The 18,750-nt window shown below is 43.7% G+C and overlaps 1 long non-coding RNA gene and 1 pseudogene across 1 annotated transcript in view; one reads left to right on the top strand and one right to left on the bottom strand.

Moving 5' to 3' along the window:
• Window positions 1–18,750, top strand: part of LOC132492652 (uncharacterized) — a 406,999-nt gene that overhangs the window by 316,773 nt on the left and 71,476 nt on the right. The window lies entirely within an intron of this gene.
• LOC132492337 (spermatogenesis-associated protein 31D1-like) lies at window positions 373–12,739 on the bottom strand (annotated as a pseudogene).

Genomic DNA, 18,750 nt, shown 5'->3' with positions numbered 1-18,750 from the left:
ATTCAGTGAGGGGGGAGATGTGGGCTGCTATACATGTTCATTAAGGCTAAGCTAAGTGGCAGAAGACAAAGCCCATCTCCTCAAATTGCATCAGGGAGGAAATGGGCTTTGGGGCGGGGCGGGGGGGTGGTGGGGGTGGAAGGGGCACAATATCTATTTCTCAGCAAGAACTCCAGAGGACTCGTCACCTTTTAGCCAAAGCCAAAGGAAGCAATCAGTAAGAGCTGAACTATCTCCTTCCTTTCCCTTACACATAAGCCCTGAGTTACCCAAAACCCATGCCCCCAACACAGTACACAGTACACAGAAAGGATACACTATTATTAGATAAATATTTATTGGGGAGAATCAATAATCTCTACAAGGAAGGAGTTATTTCTGGATGGGAAGTCTTCATCCCTGGAAATTCTGGGGCAGTGTTTTCTGTCTAGACAGTAGAGACAGATGTCTGAACACAGGGCCTTCAGCAGTGCTGAGCGCAGTGGTGGGTGCCTGGCCAGCTTGACGCCTGCGGGTGGGGCTTGGATGGGGCACAGGCTCCCTGTGGGACACTGGTGGGGGATGTTTGTGACACAGTCGCTGGTCCTTGAATGCCACAACTTTCTGGGGGTGTCTCTTCTTATCTCTGATCTGTCTTGTACTACTTGGAGGATAACTCTGGCCAGCAAAGATAGCTTCTTGATGACAGGACTTGATATTTGTCAGTTTACAGGAGGGAGCCCTGTGGTTGAAAGGATGCCCCTGGACAGGCTCTGTCCAGACCTGCACTTGCGCCTTTTGCTGAGTTTCCCTCAACTGCACTGGGGAAGGAAGGGGCTCTTGAGAGTAGGTGACATCCATTGCATACTGACACCCCGGTTTCTCATCTAGGAACTTCCTGATGCCTGTCGCGATTTTCTGAGCTTCAGTTGTCCCAGTAAAGGCAGCTCTACTTTTAACTAGGCCTCTGTTCTGCACAGTTGATATGGGGCTGCCCTTTTCCTGGGCATCTTCTTGCCTTTTGTATTTTATCCCAGAAAAAAGCCATTGCAAGAAGTGCTTCATTCTTCTTCTGATATGGCCTTCAGGAAGAGGCTGTCCCTTCTGTGATAGGATCTGGGAAGACTTGCTCACAAGTGTCTTCTCTAGTACCATCTCCTGAGTAGGGAAACTCTTCCTCCTAAGTTGGGATGTCCCGAACCCTTTATCCCCTCGATCAAGCTCTTCTGCCTTGGGCTCCAGAGGGCTCACTCTCTTTGCAGTTGGTGGGAAATTCTTATCCTGGCACCTCCTTAAGGCATGCTTAGGGACCCAAGGTTCCTGCTGCTGCTCCATCCTGATTCCTCTGTCCTCCAAATGGACATGCAGCACCTGGGAAGCTCCCATGTCCCCACCTGAGACACCCTGGGCATGAGTCAGTGAGGCCTCGTAAGTCAAGTTATCTGAAGCAAGGGATGTGTCAGTGGGTTGGCCTTGAGCCTGGCTATGCTCCCTGTTCTCCAGTTTAAAGTTCAACTCACTGAACAGTTGTTCTTTAAGGTCTAATGATTTAGGATCTTGGGGAACTGGTAATTTGGGTGGGGGGCTTCCAGTGGTCACGGTAGTTTCTACTTTATTCTCATTCACATTTATCATTTGGGAGCTCCCTGGCTTGCTAGTTGCCAACATGTCACTAGTTTTTAATTGAAGAGTATCAAGCTCCTCAGCCGTGAATACCTCCCTAGACCATCTGGGCATTGAAACAGGTTCTGACTTCTCCACCTTTTTGCCCTGTTGCATTTCTCCTTTATCACTGGAACTCACACTCTTACGCTTCGGCTCATATCTGGCCCCAGCTTGCTTTGCAAGCAGCTTTTGGGGATATCCGTTGGCTAGTTGAGTCTGTCTATGACCTGCTTTCCCTGTGATGCAGAGGGAGACAGGCAGACGAGTCTGTCTGGCATCCTTAATTCTCTGAACACCCTCTGCCAGCCCACGGTTGACATCAGAGCGTGGTTGTCTCAGGACCCTCCGTCCTCCTTTGCCCACAGGTGAGGTGGCAGGGAGAGAACGATCCAGGTCAGGGGCTGAATTTGTTCCCACTTTGTCTCCATGGAGAGATGTAGAGCTTCCTCTCAAGGACTTGAAGCTCCCAGATTTGGTGTCTGCCTCAGAAATCACATTGGTTGAAGAGGGCAAGTTGGCATGAGACAAGGACTGGCATGAGGCATCTTTCAATTTAAAGATCTGTATGGATTCAAGGACCTTGCGGGGAAGGGCCCACAACATCCTCATATGAAACCTTTTAATATGGGCTTCCAGCATCTGTTGTGGACTGGAATCAACAAAAGTCAGGTCCTGGAAGGTATTCAGGGGGTAGGCCTCACCCACTGATGAGGGCAAACTTCTCTGTTTTGTTTGGGTGTGGGATTTCACAGAAAGAAGCAATGTTTGCTTGATAGCATGCCATGAATTACGCACAGTCTCAGGGAGCCGACCCTCATGTATGTCCTCCAACTTCTTGCTCAAATGTACTTTTAGGACATTTTCAAGTTGTCTCCGACTTAGACTCTTTGCTGACACCCTTGAATTTTTCTCTGAGAGACTCACCATCTGACTGTTTAGGTCTTTCTCAGAGTCATACCCCAGATCCTTACCTGAAGAGCTCTTTGGGTCATTCAACAGGTGATCTTTTGGGCCATTCTCTAGGCTGTGTCCCAGATCTTTCCCCACATCTTCCTCTAGCTGGCACATTACACCAGGGCTTTCTGGAAGTGAGTTCTCAGGAACAGGCTTCAGTAAGATGGCAATTGATTTAGATTGAGTGACAGATAAAGTGCAGTCTGGCTGTGGTGAAACAGACAGAGCTGGTGGTGCATGATGACAAGCAAAAGAATCGGGGTGATTCATTGCCTGGGACAAATCTGATAAGGGGTTGATATCTTGGGAAAGGGTGGGGTCAAGAGAGAAAACGGTATCCGGAGACAAAGTGGCCTCTCGTGGGAGAACAGGACCTGCTGTCTGAGTGTCATGTGGTAGGAGACGGGGAAAGGCAAGGGGTTGGGGTGGGGAATAGTCCACAGGTAATTTGGAATCCAAGGAAGGAAAAGGCTCTGGTGCCAGAGAATGACCCAATGGGGAGGGTGAAAAAGAGTCAACTAAGGGGGTCATTGGGTTAGGGGAGAGAACGGAGGGGGGCAGTGGGGAAGGCTCAAGCAGAGAGGCTGGTGTTAGGTCCCTTGGAGGGACTGTTGAGAAGGCAGGGGACAGAGTAAACGATGACTCAGTCACAGAAGCTGTGGAAGCCAACGGGGACACAGAGGAAGTAAAATCTTCCAGGGCCTCTGGGAGTAGCAGCCGACTGACCTCAGCAGTTGCATTATTACACACCTCACAGAAGGGGTCTGGACATAAGAGTTGACGCAAGCGGGTGGTGTCATCGTGCTGGCCCAGGGCGCTGCAGAAGACAGGAAGTAGAAAGGTGCAACCAGGACCAGAACAAGGAAAGGGGGACCTGCTGGCCTGGCAGGGGTGGAGTCACTGGAAGCCTGCTGCCCCTTCACATTGCTCCACATCCATGAGTTCACAACATGCTCAGTAGTCCTCACCTCAAGGCCTTCATCACATACTCATTCCTATGCTCCCCCCTGCCATGACTACAGCAGGTTGCACTGAATCCCTGGAATTGCATAGAACATGCTAAGGGGGGATCAGGAAAGAAGGGGAAAGAGTCACCTTTTCAGAATAGAAATCAGCTGCGTTTTCTCCTCTGTTTCTGTCTGGTGACATCTCCAACCTGAGAAACCAGGAGAGTGGGTTATATGTAATGAAGGTAGAAGCATAGGTATAATAAAGGAGTCCCCTTATGGGAAACCCTTGGGATATTAGACTCTGAAAGACCCAAGAATTAGTAGATGAGGTCAAATGGTCAATGATATTAACATGTGTATGTTGCTTCTTGTAAAGTACTTTCACATGCATTTTATCTCATGTGATGCTCAAAACCACCATGTGAAGCCCAGAGATCAGTGTGGCCTTAGAGAGGGATCTGATCATCCAGGAAGTCAAAGGACTTTTACAAAGTCAGGACACAGAAGTTCTGACTCTTGACATCTCACCTGGCCACCTGTTGGGAAACACCCATTGCCCAGGTCCGTCACTGCTTCATGCCCAGCGATGAGCAGAGCAGGGAATCTGAGAAGTGTCTCAGGCTCTGACTGCCTTCCCACAAGCCTCTCCTCTGAGAACTCTGGTCTCTGAGAGAAACTGTACCTAGCAGTTGACATCCTCAGAGATCAGGGACCTTGGATCTCATGGAAAAGGCAGGAAGGGTCACCCTTGGAGAGTTCAGGTGGGATAGGCAGAACCTTACCTTTTGGTGTTCCACCTTTCCTTCTCCTCTTGGCTCTGCCCTGATGCTGAGAACAAAAGAAAAGAATGAAGGGCTGGGGCTCATTTCTCTCACTCTTCTCTAGGAAACTCAGATATTCATTATCCATGAATAATATGACTCTATTTTAATTAACAGAACTTTATGTTCCTTCTTTTTATCAATTTTAAAGGTTTAAAATGCTTTCAATTTTTTTCTTCTTTGACAAACTCAAAGAAGGACTTTCGACTATGAGGTCCACACTTGATATTCTCAGTCAGAAGTCATCTGCCCAAGGAGGGCATAGCATCTGAGGCCAACAGTCACGTCCATGTCCCTCAGATAGGACCCTGTATCCTGGAGCTCAGGCTCCAGCCTATGGTCAGAGGCTCAGCATTGCTGCTCTGATCAGCCCAGCACAAAGGAAGGCTTTGTCGAGTGATGCCTGACGTGAGAATGTGAGGCATGATCAAGCAATGGGGAACTCTGTTCTCCTGCAGAGATCCCAAACTCTCTAAATAGCCCAACCCAGGGCCACAGAATTACTGTTTGGGATTTTATCCTGGAGTCCTCCAAACACTCAGATGGGACATGGGCTTCCACTGGAAGCAGCCGCAGAGCACAGGGAGACCAGCTCGGTGCTTTGTGACCGCCTGGAGGGGTGGGATGGAGAGGGTGGGAAGGAGGGAGATGCTTGAGGGAAGGGATGTGGGAACAGATGTATATGTATGACTGATTCACTTTGTTATAAAGCAGAAACTAATAAAAAAAATGCACACACACACACACAAAAATGTGGGAATAGAAATGGAAACAACAATAAAGAATCTCCGTTGGGGGCTCACCCAGGGCTGCTTACCTTTCGGATGTCTTTGGTTTTACTAAAGATAGATGAAAATGGCAAGCGCACCAGGTACCACAGGAACAGAAGAAGCAACCCCAACCCGCACAGGACGACGAGGTTTTGGTCACTATCCAAGGATGTTGAGTCACAGCTCGGACATGGGTCAGTAAGCTGTTCAAAAATGAGAGAGCGTTCCATTTTCTGAATTCCGTTTTCTGAATCACAAGGCTGCTTGAAGTTACTGAAGTTATTGAGCAGTCCCAGGCCTGCATCACAGAGCACTGAAGAGTCACAAAGGGTTTCTGAGTGTGGGGGAGGGGACAACATGGAGAGGGTGTGTCCACGGCCCCTCCCCCACTCACCAGTCCAGCAACCCCTTCCACCCCTGCTGGGCCTTCCAGGTCCCTCTGCCCTACCCTGCCATCCTATTTTCCAACTCCATCCTTTCATGGTTTCATATATTTATGGTAATGAAATTTTCTGCTTGTCCCATCTGTAACCCAGATACTACCTGGGTCCCCTCTACTGTTTGATAGAAACTTGACTTGGGTCTCACCAATTCCACTGCCTTAAGTGTCTGAAATACTGTCTGGAATTTTTGCTTGTACCCACACATTTATACTCAGGATCATATATGTCCTTAAATCCATCTTTCCTATAGAATCTTTTCACTATGCAAACCCAGTTCTAAAGAACTTAAAAGTTCTTTTGGGCCTCCCTGGTGGCGCAAGTGGTTGAGAGTCCGCCTGCCGATGCAGGGGATACGGGTTCGTGCCCCGGTCTGGGAGGATCCCATATGCCTCGGAGCGGCTGGGCCCGTGAGCCATGGCCGCTGAGCCTGCGCGTCCGGAGCCTGCGCGTCCGGAGCCTGTGCTCCGCAACGGGGGAGGCCACAACAGTGAGAGGCCCGCATACCGCAAAAAAAAAAAAAAAAAAAAAAAAAAAAGTTCTTTTGTCCAGTTTTGTGAATGTTGAATAGGGAATTTTGCTTTTTGTTGCAGTCAGCCATTACCATCTTCAGTCAGAGGGGCTGACTCAAATAATTAAAATGAAGAATTCATTATTCAACATTCACAAAACTAAAGTTACTATAAAATAAATGTAAATAATTAAACTTTCACGAGATCTTGAGGATAAGTCTGTAGCACTTATTTTTCTGAAGTTAGTGAAGCTTAAACTGCATAAAGACTTTTAGGACATGCTACACACACACACACACACACACACACACACCCTTTGACAAACCAATCTGGTATTTTCAAATCTAAGAATAAAGTGTTTTCTCATTTTATTCCAATCTTTCATCTTTTGTTTTGACCCTACTTCTTCCTACTCTACCTAAAATACAGACAGTCCCTGACTGGGGACATCAATTTTCTAACATGTGCACAAATCCCTGTCCTAGTCAGTTTGGGCTGCCGTAACAAAACACCATAGACTGGGTGCTTAAACAACAAACACTTATTTCTCATAGTCCTGGAGGCTGGGAAGTCCGAAATGAAGGCAACAGCAGATTCTGTGTCTGGTGAGACCTACTTCCTGGTTCGTCAACAGCTGTCTTCTCCCAGCAACCCTGCAGAAAAAGTGGGTGAGAGAGCTCTGTGAGGTCTCTTCTATAAGAGCATTAATTCCATTCATGAAGGCTCCACTGTTGTGACCTAATCACCTCCCAAAGGCCCCATCTCCTAATACTATGATATCATATTGGCCTTAGGGTTTCAACATATGAGTTTGGTAGGACACAAACATTCTGTCCATAACACTACCCAAAGGCTGTGCTAAGTCCTCTGGTGGCATGGTGGGACCCAGGAATGTCAAAGCCTTAGAGAAGAATCGAGTCTTGAGCAGCCTTACCTGATTATCCTTGTGGGCCCTGTAAATATCATCTTGTCTTAAGTGTGCCTTGCCACAAAGGTTGAGAAGCTCTGCTCTATATAATCATCCCCATAAATGTTTGAAAATCAAATACCTGCCATGCTTTTATTCAGGCTCCTCTTGTCAGGTTTAAATAATCCCAGTATTTCCCTCCCCTCTTCCTACATCTTCCTTTCTAAACTCTTTATCTTCATGATAGCTGTTCTCTGAACTGTCTCCTAATTTCTCATGTCTTTCTTAAACTGTGATGCCCTTTATTTGACACCCATGGCCTAACACAGTTACTTGATCTCCTGTGAAAGGGTTAGACAGCCTTCAAACCCACAGAGTCTTCTTTCAATTATGCAGGAACAGGTAACCTACCCTGAGGATAAAATCTGCCAAGAGGCACCACTTCCTCCTGACCTTGATATGCAGCCTCAGCCAAGTTTTCATTTAATAAATATTTCCTGCTGGAAACTAGGAGACACAAGTACCTGTAAGTCGCAGGCTCTGTCCTTAAGGACCTCATGGTGCAGTTTTAGGGGCAAGCCCTACACAGGTCAAGAGTTACATAACCGCACAGGAGAGGTCCCCCATGGCATTTGTGAATTGGCAAGTGATCTCTGGAATAGATCAGAGAAGGGACAGATGCTATGGGTGATAACTGCTCAGACATTTTATGCTCCTTAGGAAGGTATCCCTGCATGCCTCTCCAATTTTCTGATACAAATTAACGATCCTTGGAGAAGATGGTTACAGAAGAGCTTTTCTCTTTTAAAAGGGCACATGTTGGCTAGATATCCTTACATACATGTGTGTGCCTTGCGTGTAAAACTTACAAGAAGTTTCAATAAAAAGGCCTTTCCCAAAATGTTAATAAGATTCCTTTTCAGAACCTGGTAGAGCTCCTTCAAAATTGAAAGAAACAAAGGACTAGATGTACAGCACTTGTCTTTGTTTTTTTTTTTCTTTTTGTACCAACCACAAATAAACTCCATTGGTATTTAGTAGCAGAAGTTCACAGCACTTATCCTTCCTAGACTAATATCAATTATAAATTATAAATTTATTTGTCTAATTTATAAAACATTTTGCTTTCAGCGATCTCAGTGCATTTTCACAAACATCCTGTGATGTAAACAGTACAGGTATTATTGTGCCCATTTTATCAGTAAATAAAACTGAAGTTCAGAGACGGGAAGAAATTTCCTTAGATGGTTCAGCAAGTAAGTAGTAGAGCCCTGCCTACTAAATTCCCCACATTCTCCATGCTACTATTTTAAACAATATAAATAAGTGACTTCTTAAAAAGTATGCCCTGGTACTAAAATTAAAGTGGTTCTGTGATTGAGAATATTCACTTTATTCATTAAGTGAGGCCAAATTTGGGAAGTAAAGAAAAGCAATTTTTGGCATCCTATCACCTCTTAGGTACCTTTTCCTTTGCATTCTTAGCACCAGTATCTTGGTAAGTGTTCTCTATTGCCCTCTTAAAACCTACTTTCAAGAACTCTATTACATATGATTCTCAGTAAGGTATAAATGAATAATAAAAGCTTAAAATGTCTTCCCTCCCCGGAGCACACGTCACACATTTTACATATATCTGACCCCAAAGCCTTGTACTAAAGCTCTCAGCAGAGCATTTCAGGCGGCCCTCCTGAGGTGGCAGTGGTGGCTTTCAGCAGAGTGAGAGCGTCTCCTCTCCGCCCAGTGACATCTTCCCAGTTGACCTTCGTCACTACACAGAAGTCTGGTCCCACATTGCAGGCTGCACGTGGTTAGATGATCCCCAAGAAAGAGTAGTTTCCAAAAGCTCTACTAGAATAGTACGCTGCCTGTTGGAGGAGACTCAGTAGGGATAAGTCGTTCGTCTAGGATGGTCACATGTCCTCAGTGCTCTCGCTCACACCCTGGCCACGGTCCCAGGGATGAGCCACGTAGAGGGAGCTTCTTTTAGGTTACCAGAAGCCTGAAGAACAACAGATTAGTCTAGAGTAGAATCCTTTAAAACTGAACTGAACACTGCCGCTTTAAGATGTTCTTCGTTCATACACACACCACACTTTCATTGAACTCTACCATGTAGTATTTCTAGTAGAAATATCAAGAAAATAAGGCATTGCCTCTGCCCTCAGGCAGGTCATAGTTCAGTAAGTAAGGCCTGCAAACAAGTATAATAAAGTGATATGAACTATAAAAGAAGTAGGAATAAGAACACAATGAAAATACAGATGAAAGAGCAATGAATTCTTCCGCCAGGAGGGAGACGAGAGAGAGGCAGGGAAAATTTCAGACGTGGTGCCAACTGAGATGGGCCTTGTGAGGTCAGCTCCTCCTCCTCTCCGTCCTTGCCCTGGCCCTCTTCCTGTTCCTCACCCCCTTCCTCCTCACCCTCCTTTGCTTCTTTCTTTAGACTTCAATTTTTAGAGCAGTTTAAGGTTCACAGCAAAACTGAGCAGAAAACACAGAGCTCCGGTATGCCATCTGACCACCAGCCAACACCCCTCCACACACACACACAACCTCTCCCACTATCAACATCCAGCACCAGGACTTCCCTGGTGGTGCAGTGGTTACGCCTGCCAATGCAGGGGACATGGGTTCGATCCCTGGACCAAGAAGACCCTACATGCCACGGAGCAGCTAAGCCTGTGCACCACAACTACTGAGGCAGTGCTCTAGAGCCTGTGAGCCACAACTACTGAGCCCGCAAGCCATAACTACTGGAGCCCACACACCTAGAGCCCGTGCTCTGCAACAAGAGAAGCCACTGCAATGAGAAGCCCATGCACCGCAACGAAGGGTAGCCCCCGCTCACTGCAACTAGAGAAAGCCTGCGCGCAGCAAAGAAGACCCAACACAGCAGAAAGGAAGGAAAGGAAAGGAAAGGAAAGGAAAGAAGGGAGGGAGGGAAGGAGGGAGGGAGGGAGGAAGGAAATTAAAAAAAAAAAATGCAGCACCAGAGTGGGACATTTGTTACAATCATACCTACATGGACACATCATTATCACCCAGAGCCCATAGTTTACATGAGTCAGACAAGTGTATAGTGACATGTCTCCACCATTGTAGTATCACACAGAGTAGTTTCACTGCCCTGGAAATCCTCTGTGCTCTGCCTCTTCACTGCACCCTCCACCCTAACCCCTGGCAACCACCAATCTTTTTACTGTCTCCAGTGTTTTGCCTTTTCCAGAATGTCATATAGTTGAAATGATACAGTGTGTAGGTAGCCTTTTCAGATTGGCTTCTTTCACTTAGTGATATGCATTTAAGGTTCCTGCATGTATTTTCATGGCTTAATAGCTCATTTTTTCAGTGCTGAATAAATACTATTCAGTTGTCTGGATGTACCACAGTTGATTTATCCATTCACCTTAGACGTCTTGTTGCTTCCCAGTTTTGGCACCTATGAATAAAGCTCCTATAAACTCTTTTTCTTAAAAAAACACGTTGAGGCATAATTCACATACCATATAATTCACCCATTATAAGTGTACAGTTCAATGACTTTTAGTATATTCACAATGTTGTGCATCCATCACTACAATCAATTTGGGAACATTTTCATCACTCTAGAAAAGAAACTCTGTTCCCCCTAGCCTTCACCCTTCAATCTCATCACTCTCCCCAGCCCTAGCTTACCACGAATCGACTTTCTCTATAGATTTGTCAATTCCAGACATGCATATAAATGGAATTATACAATATGTGGCCTTTTATATCTGGCTTCTTTCACTTAGCATAATGTTTTCAAGGTTAGTCCATGTTGTTACATGTATCAGCACTTCACTTCTTTTCATGGCAAGTAATATTTCATTTTATGGATACACCACATTTTGTTTATACACTGATCAGCTGATGAACATTTGGTTTGTTTCCACTTTCAGCTATTATGAATAAAGCTGCTATGAACATCTGTGTACACATTTTGCTGCAGACATATGTTTTCATTTCTTGCTTATTCATTTTTGCAATAACTTAAAGTCACACTTTGTCTAAGTTTGTTGTTTTCTGAGATTTTGGTAATATAACCATATCAGACTCCCTGTGAAATGAAAGCTTTGGAGTCTAAATGCAGTTTTTGTCAAATGTCTGGGTGCATCAATTTGCCCTCCTGCCAACACTCTCAAAATTAGCCCTTGAGTCAGCAGGAATGATGGTGATGCATAATGCTTAACATTTAAAAGTAATGAACACCTTATGTTCTCAAGTTCCTATTCTTAGAAAATCAGAGGAGGGTGTGGGAAGAGAAAGTGCAATCCAGCCAAAGTGAACATGAGCAAACCTATTACATATATAAAAGTGCATGTGTGGTCACACTAAAGCATTGGGCATGTGTCTGAGGATGAGAGTAGCAAAAAAAATTAGGCTGAGAAAGAAGGGGACTCAACTGTGAATGACTTTGAATGACAGTTTAAGAAGCCTGAACTCTGGACCAAGGGAGTGGGAAGCTAAGGTTTTCATAACCAGAAGAATGGCATTCCCAGATCTCTGTTTTGGAAAGATGACTGGCAAGGTGACTGAGAGTTAGGGGGAAACATGCAAATTATATCACATAGGACTCTTTCTCTTGCAGATGATAGAAAACCTAATGAATTCTAGCTTGAGCAAAATTTTTAATTTATTGGCTTCTATTTCTCTATAACACAGGAGCAGATTCAGTTTCTGACTTGCTACCTCTTGGTTCTGCTTTCTTGGTGTTGACTCATTCTCAAGCCACTTCTCTTATAGTCCCAAAGTGGCATCCAGCCAGGAAAAACAGAATTGTTGTCCCAGTTTCTCAACCAAAGTCCCAACATTCAAGTGACTGGGACCAGCTCAGGTCATAAGAACACCCATGAAATAATTACTGGGAACCAGACAATACTACTGGCCTAGTCTAGGTCAGTGCTACTCAAAGTGTGGTCCGTGGACCAATGCCTGTTTCCACATTTTTGTTACCATCTACAACAAGATAAGTTTAGACAATCAGCCATAAAAATAAACGAAATTGAGTTCTTTGTAGTGAGGTGGGTGGACCTAGAGTCTGTCATATGGAGTGAAGTAAGTCAGAAAGAGAAAAACAAATACCATATGCTAACACATAGATATGGAATCTAAACAAACAAAAATGGTTCTGAAGAACCTAGGGGCAGGACAGGAATAAAGACACAGAGAATGGACTTGAGGACACGGGGAGGGGGAAGGTTAAGCTGGAATGAAGTGAGAGAGTGGCATGGACCTATATACACCACCAAATGTAAAACAGATAGCTAGTGGGAAACAGCCACATAGCACAGGGAGATCAGCTCGGTGCTTTGCGGCCACCTAGAGGGTTGGGATAGGGAGGGTGGGAGGGGGATGCCAGAGGCAGGAGATATGGGGATATATGTATATGTATAGCTGATTCACTTTGTTATACAGCAGAAACTAAGACGCCATTGTAAAGCAATTACACTCCAATAAAGATGTTAAAAAAAAAAAAAGGTAAGTATAGAAACTGAGGATGGTTAGAAACTTGTACTGCAATTTGAGAGAGTCATTAAATTTAATAATAAAAACTGAGGCTTATATTTTGTATGTCATAGTTCGTGTGTCATTTTTCCAGTGATTCATTTTTACTATATTTTATACAAGTACCAGTCCACAGTGGATGGGGGTGTGGGAGATGAAGCAAACTGGTCCTTCACCACAGATAGTCTGAGAAACCGTGGTCTCATATACATGGTCCACTGTGAAGCCTGCGGGTGAATCAACATTCTGGAAGCACACAGGGAGACTTTGGGGAGCTCTTTCCCCCTCGCCATGAAAGAAGGCAAAAATAAATGTCCACTATAATCGGGATCTTAGTTGGAGAGAGGAAGGACATTCCCAGACTTACTTTAGCTCTCTTATTTTCTCAAGCTTTTGTCCACGTTGATCTGCCCTTATTCAGAGTCCCTAGTAAGAATTTACTCTGCATAAGCTTTGGATATGGCCAGTTTAATAGGCTAAACATTACATGGGCATTCACCTGCCTTGCCCATTAAAACTTTTATTACTAGAATCAAAGCATTTGAATGGCTCTCTTAAGCCGTTAAGAGAAAAACAACTTTGAGCTAGACTAACACAAGGTAATTACTAAGCTGAGCGAAATTCCTCTGCCATGCTCTTGGCACTGAGGTATGGAAACTCTACAGCCCTATAAGAAGTCTGAAGGAAAAAAATGTTTTATACAAATTTCAGGGGTCTAAGTTTCTCATTAAAAGTACATTTTAGAAAGTTGTTTTAAGTTAACTTGCTAGGGCAGTTGTACGGCAAGCAGACGGATGTAGCAATTTGTCAAACTGCAGCTTTCATCTCTCTTTTAAAATAATATGGAAACAATAAAAACACAATTAAAACTAAAATTAAAAAAGCATAATCTGAAAGAGTATTTTGATTTTTTTCTAATTAAAGCTCTGCAATTAAAGTTTTGCTGGAGAACAACCTGTGTTTTTAATCTCACAAAGGGCTAATAAATGCACAGAATTTGAGATGTCTGCTAAAACTCAGAGCTGGAAGTGACCTTGGAGAACCTTCTAGTCTGGCTTTCTCATTTTACAAATTGGAAACTGAGGCCAGAGCAGGTTTATTTCTTTTTTCCTTAATTCTTTCTTTCGTGTGTGTGCATTTGTGTGTTTTCTCTTGGTGTCTGCACATAATTTAGTCACTCAATATAGGACTTTCTTCTTTCCAGTATGAAGACAAGGACTCAACAAACACCAAAGTTTATGCAGTACTACCTCGAAATCTGCAATTTTTGCCCAAGTGAACTTCACAAACCATTGAGATAGTAATGCATTTTTGTGAAAACCCAATGGAAATACAGCATGTGCCTTCATGCCTTCTGCAATAAAATAAGCTGAATGTAACTTCAGTATTCTTTGGTGACCCCAGCTTAGTCTAATAAACAGCTGTGATACTGCAGAGGAGCAGGTGTAGGCGGTCTGGGACATGGACACAAATGTGCATTGTCTCCAGCAGTGCCCCACAAACCTGCTATCATTTTAAAAATCCATCACCTGTATTTTAGGAGTTTACCTCTTTTTCATAAAAACACAGCAACTGTTTGCCAAATGTACATATGCAGTGCAAAACTGACCTATGACAGAACTGCCTTTAGCAGGTCACAGGGCTGCCCTAAAGAGTTAATGTAGTTTGGATCACTTTTATCCCCTCAGGGGGTGAGGGAACGACAGGAAGGAAATGGAATATAACAAATAATATAAGATTTGGTGGGTACTTAATTTGTGCCCCAAACTTTCACTCATTTCATCTCTTAACTATCTTGTGAGAGAAGAAATAGTTCTCTCACTCACAGATAACAAGACTGAGCCCCAGAAAGATTAAATAACTTGCCCAAGGCCATAAGAGCTAAAAAGTGAAAAAGTAAGGATTTGAACCAAGCTTGCTTTGGTCCCAGACGTGCGTCTTCAGTCCACACAATACTGTCTCAGAGAGTAGAGTCACTGCGTCTTGATCACTGACTTCATTTTAACATGCCAGGAGCTGTATTTTGCTGTATAACAAACCATCCCAAAAATTAGTGGTTTAAAACAATGAACATTTTATTTGCTCATAATTCTGCAATCTGGGTTGGGCTTGGCTGGGTGACCCTTCTGTTGATCTTACTGATGGCTACTCACGTGGATTCATCCAGCTGGCAGGTCAGCAGGGGCCTGGGCTTGACTGAGACACTGGGATGGCCAGGCTTGTCTCTCAGGGCCTCTCCCTCTTATGTGGCTTTTCTGACAGCCTCTCCACATAGCTCCAGCAGGCTAACAGAATTCTTATAAAGCAGATCATGGCTCTGAAGAGAACAAAAGCAGAACTTCTTAAGGCTTGGAACAAGAACTGATAGAGCATGACTCTGCCACTTCCAGTTAATTAAAATAAGTCATACTCCCAACTCAGGTTCTAAGAAAGAGGACTACACAGAGGCAAATACTGGGAGATCACGGGGGGCCAACAATGTAACAGTGGTCGCTATACTCTTCTTGAACTGTGGCACAATCAACTGTAAAAGTTGCTGTTTCTTCTATACCTTCCATTTTTCTTATGTGCAGTTTTTCACTCTTTTCCTGTTTGTTTCTCCACTTTCTCCTACCATTTCTTAGCTTTTCTGCGTTGTAACTGGCCTTCCCTAGGCAGCCACAAATAAAGGATGCCTCTCCTTCAGAGCAGTGAACTGACCAATCGCATCTTGTCAACCCTATTCTTCAGGTCATCAGTCTTTGTTAAAGTGTTCTACTGACAGAGGTTGCTTTGTCTAGGTTTTTGTTTCATTTTGTTTTGCTTTATAAACTGTGTTCAAAGCTGGAAGTCTAATGTAAAGGAAATAGGACATTACTGCCTCAAGAAGCAACTTAAGTGAGTACATTTAAAAGCTTCACCCTTATAAATAAAATTTAGAATCTATCATACTCCTCTTCAGTTTTACCTGCAAGAAGGCAAGATGTCCAGTTCAATGGCCAAGGCAAGAAATCAATGTTTATCATGTTTTACATGCTTTAAATTCCTTTAGCAGTCATTCACCAGGGCAGAGAAGGAAGAGAGGCCTGTAGGAATCAGATAACTTCCAGCATTACAATTCTAGTTCACAGCAGGTTGCTTCTTACACGTAGCTAAAATGAGATCAGATTAAATTTCCATTGAATCATTCAACCTGTCTGATCACTGCTTTCTGCTGTCAGGAGAGTTTCAAGAGTACTAAGAATTAGGGCCAGGAGAACTTGCTGTACAGATACCACAAGCATGAAGAGGGCAAAGGAAATAAGAGAAAAGAATTGTAAACACCCAAGGTGAAAATTCTTGCAGAAGGGGATCATGGGTTTCCATTTGAAATACTGACGAATTAAAATGAAAGTTAAAAGTTGAAACGTGAATTACCCTTCAAGTGTTTCCAAATCCATTCACTGACAATGTTTATCATTGTGTCTTTTATTCTGCACCCTGAGGCCAGTCACTGGATCCTTGATTGTTGCATTACATCTCCACCAGACATTTAGGTGCAAAAATGAAAGAGGATTAAATTTAATTTGGCTATGAATTGCTCAAGTGAAGGAGACAACTGAGATAAAATGTCTTTGTTACTATTTTAGACTAATTCATTGACTCTAATCTGTGTTCTGTCGTCACAAACTATCAAAAGTTGATTGAAAATGGGTGTAAATTCATACATAAATAATACACAAACTCATTACAACCCTCATAATGATTTACAAAGTCCAATAAATATTCTAAGAAAATTTGGAGAATCTGACTAGATTCTGATGTTCTCAGGAAGAAAAAATTGATAAGTTTATCAAAGAAATTTTTGAATGAAGAATATGAACGGCAGCCACACTAGATATTTTAAGTACAGCATAAAGCTGAGCTGGAGGGAGTGGTGCCCACCAGCACCAGTGTCCACATGGTGGGGAGAGCTCCAACGGTGGCTGCCGCCAGTTGACTCTGTCCCCAGGGTGAACAGCAGTCGTCACCATCCCTCACCCCATGCCTCTCTGGGAAACTCTCCAAGACCAGTAAGCATTTTTTGTGAGAAGTCTCTTTTAAAACTGCTTTTGCTATATCCCATAAATTTTGGCATCAACATGTCTCATGGTCTGCCTGAAGGACAGGGCCTGGATCTGACCCCATCTCTTCATCCCAACCTCCAATTCTCCCCCTGGACCAGCCTTCACCACCCTCAGCCTCAAGTCACCTGTCATGGTCTCCCACACGAGCTCCACGCTTTTTACCCTTTTGCTCACATGTTAGCTTCTGCCCTTTTATATGGAAAATAAACACTCTATGGTGAAAAAAAATAAGGCTATGATAATTAAAATAAGACACTACAGAAAGAAGGAAAAATATAAAGATACAGAACACACACTAGTCAGTCCAGAATTGATTTTTTTCCATACAAGAATTTGCTAGGAAACAAAAGTGACATCACCAGAAAGGAAGAACTATTCATTAACTTGTGCAGGAATAACTGGGTAGGAATTTAAGGGAAATAAAATTAATTTAGACCCATCTTTCATAGTGTATAACAAAATAAATCCCAGATATATTAAAAAGTTAAATATTTTTAAAACATCCTTTTCCAAATGCCCGCTCAAACAAGGTATTAGATCTGTGAATTTAAAACCAAGGATGACTTCCTAAGCTTAAAATCCTTTTAAGAAATCATAAAACAAAAGACCAACTGTTCAGACTACATAAAGTTTGAAACTTCTATTTGTAAAAAAAAAAAAAAGGGTAGCAAAACCAACTTTTTAGAAAGAACAACAGCAGATTGAGAAAATGCATTATTTTACTATTATAGCAAAAGAAAACATTTTCACATTTATTTTTGATTTTTAAAAAAATGTTTATCTTTGGCTGCGTTGGGTCTCCATCGCTGTGTGTGGGCTTTTCTTTAGTTGCGGCGAGTGGGGGCTACTCTTCATTGTGGTACACAGGCTTCTCATTGTGGTGGCTTCTCTTGTTGCAGAGCACAGGCTCTAGGCGTGCGGGCTTCATTAGTTGCAGCACGCAGGCTCAGTAGTTGTGGCTCGCGGGCTCTAGAGTACAAGCTCAGCAGTTATGACACACGGGCTTAGTTGCTCCGTGGCATGTGGGATCTTCCTGGACCAGGGCTCGAGCCTATGTACCCTGCATTGGCAGGTGGATTCTTAAACACTGTGCCACCAGGGAAGTCCCAGAAGTTCATCTTCTTTAGCAGTTTGTTTTCATATATGGAAAGGAAAAGAAAAATGGTTAAAAAAACCTCTAGGTCCTTACTGCATAGTTAATTCATGAAACCCTGCTGCGCCTTACTGTACTCCTTGCTCCACAGTATTCCAGTCATTTTATTTTCACATTGTCTGAAGACAAGTGTATTTATGGAGCAGACTACTTGAAATAGGAACTGTCCACTAAACCTTGAAAACATAGTCGCTGCGTCTATAGCTGACTTACCATTCTGGTGCTCTCTCTCAACACTGAAGCTCTTAGAAGAGACCTTTTATCCACTTTATAAGTATCAGGCCGAACATGACATATAAGCATTTCACAAAATAGTTTGGATTTTGGAATAATTTTGATTCAACTACTTGGATGCAGAGATGGAGAAATGAAGGAGGCAAGAAGGTACTATTCCTCTGTTCAGCCCCTTGCACTAGGTTTGTGTCCCAAGGAAAGAGGAGCATCTCTGTGTTTCGACATGGAGCACGGCCCTAAGGAGAGTGACGGGCGCACAGGGCTGTCCTGCCGTCTTCAGGGTGTGAACCACGCTTCCAGGTCTCCTGGCAGACTAGAGAGTGAGGCTCTTTCATGGGGGGCACACAGCAGCGTCAGTGTGACAGAGCCTCGGACACCTCAGCGGACACCTGACGTTCCAGGGGCTGCCAAAGTGGAAGGACAAATGGAACATGTCTTTGAAACCCATGCAGACATCTCTGAGGGTGCGCAGTGTGTGTGTACTTAGGGACCAAAATGCTCCAACAAGACAGAACTATAAACCAGGAAATTTTTGCTTGATACCATTTCTCGAACTCTATTTACGCCCACAAATAGGTGAAACCCAAGGCAATTCAGGTCACACTGACAGATGCATTTGGCCAAGTTGGTATGTGGAATACCAACTGTTGAGTTTCTTGACCTCATCTGAACAGTTCTCTGATGTGTATGGTCAAAGGAAGGTCACGGATCTCAGGAAAGCATCTCCCTACCACACCTGCTCTGTCTCTGT

The sequence above is a fragment of the Mesoplodon densirostris genome, chromosome 6 (assembly GCF_025265405.1).
Source record: "Mesoplodon densirostris isolate mMesDen1 chromosome 6, mMesDen1 primary haplotype, whole genome shotgun sequence".
Classification (NCBI taxonomy): domain Eukaryota; kingdom Metazoa; phylum Chordata; class Mammalia; order Artiodactyla; family Ziphiidae; genus Mesoplodon; species Mesoplodon densirostris.
Note: the sequence above shows the minus strand (reverse complement) of the source record. Positions and strands in the feature narration are given on the sequence as shown.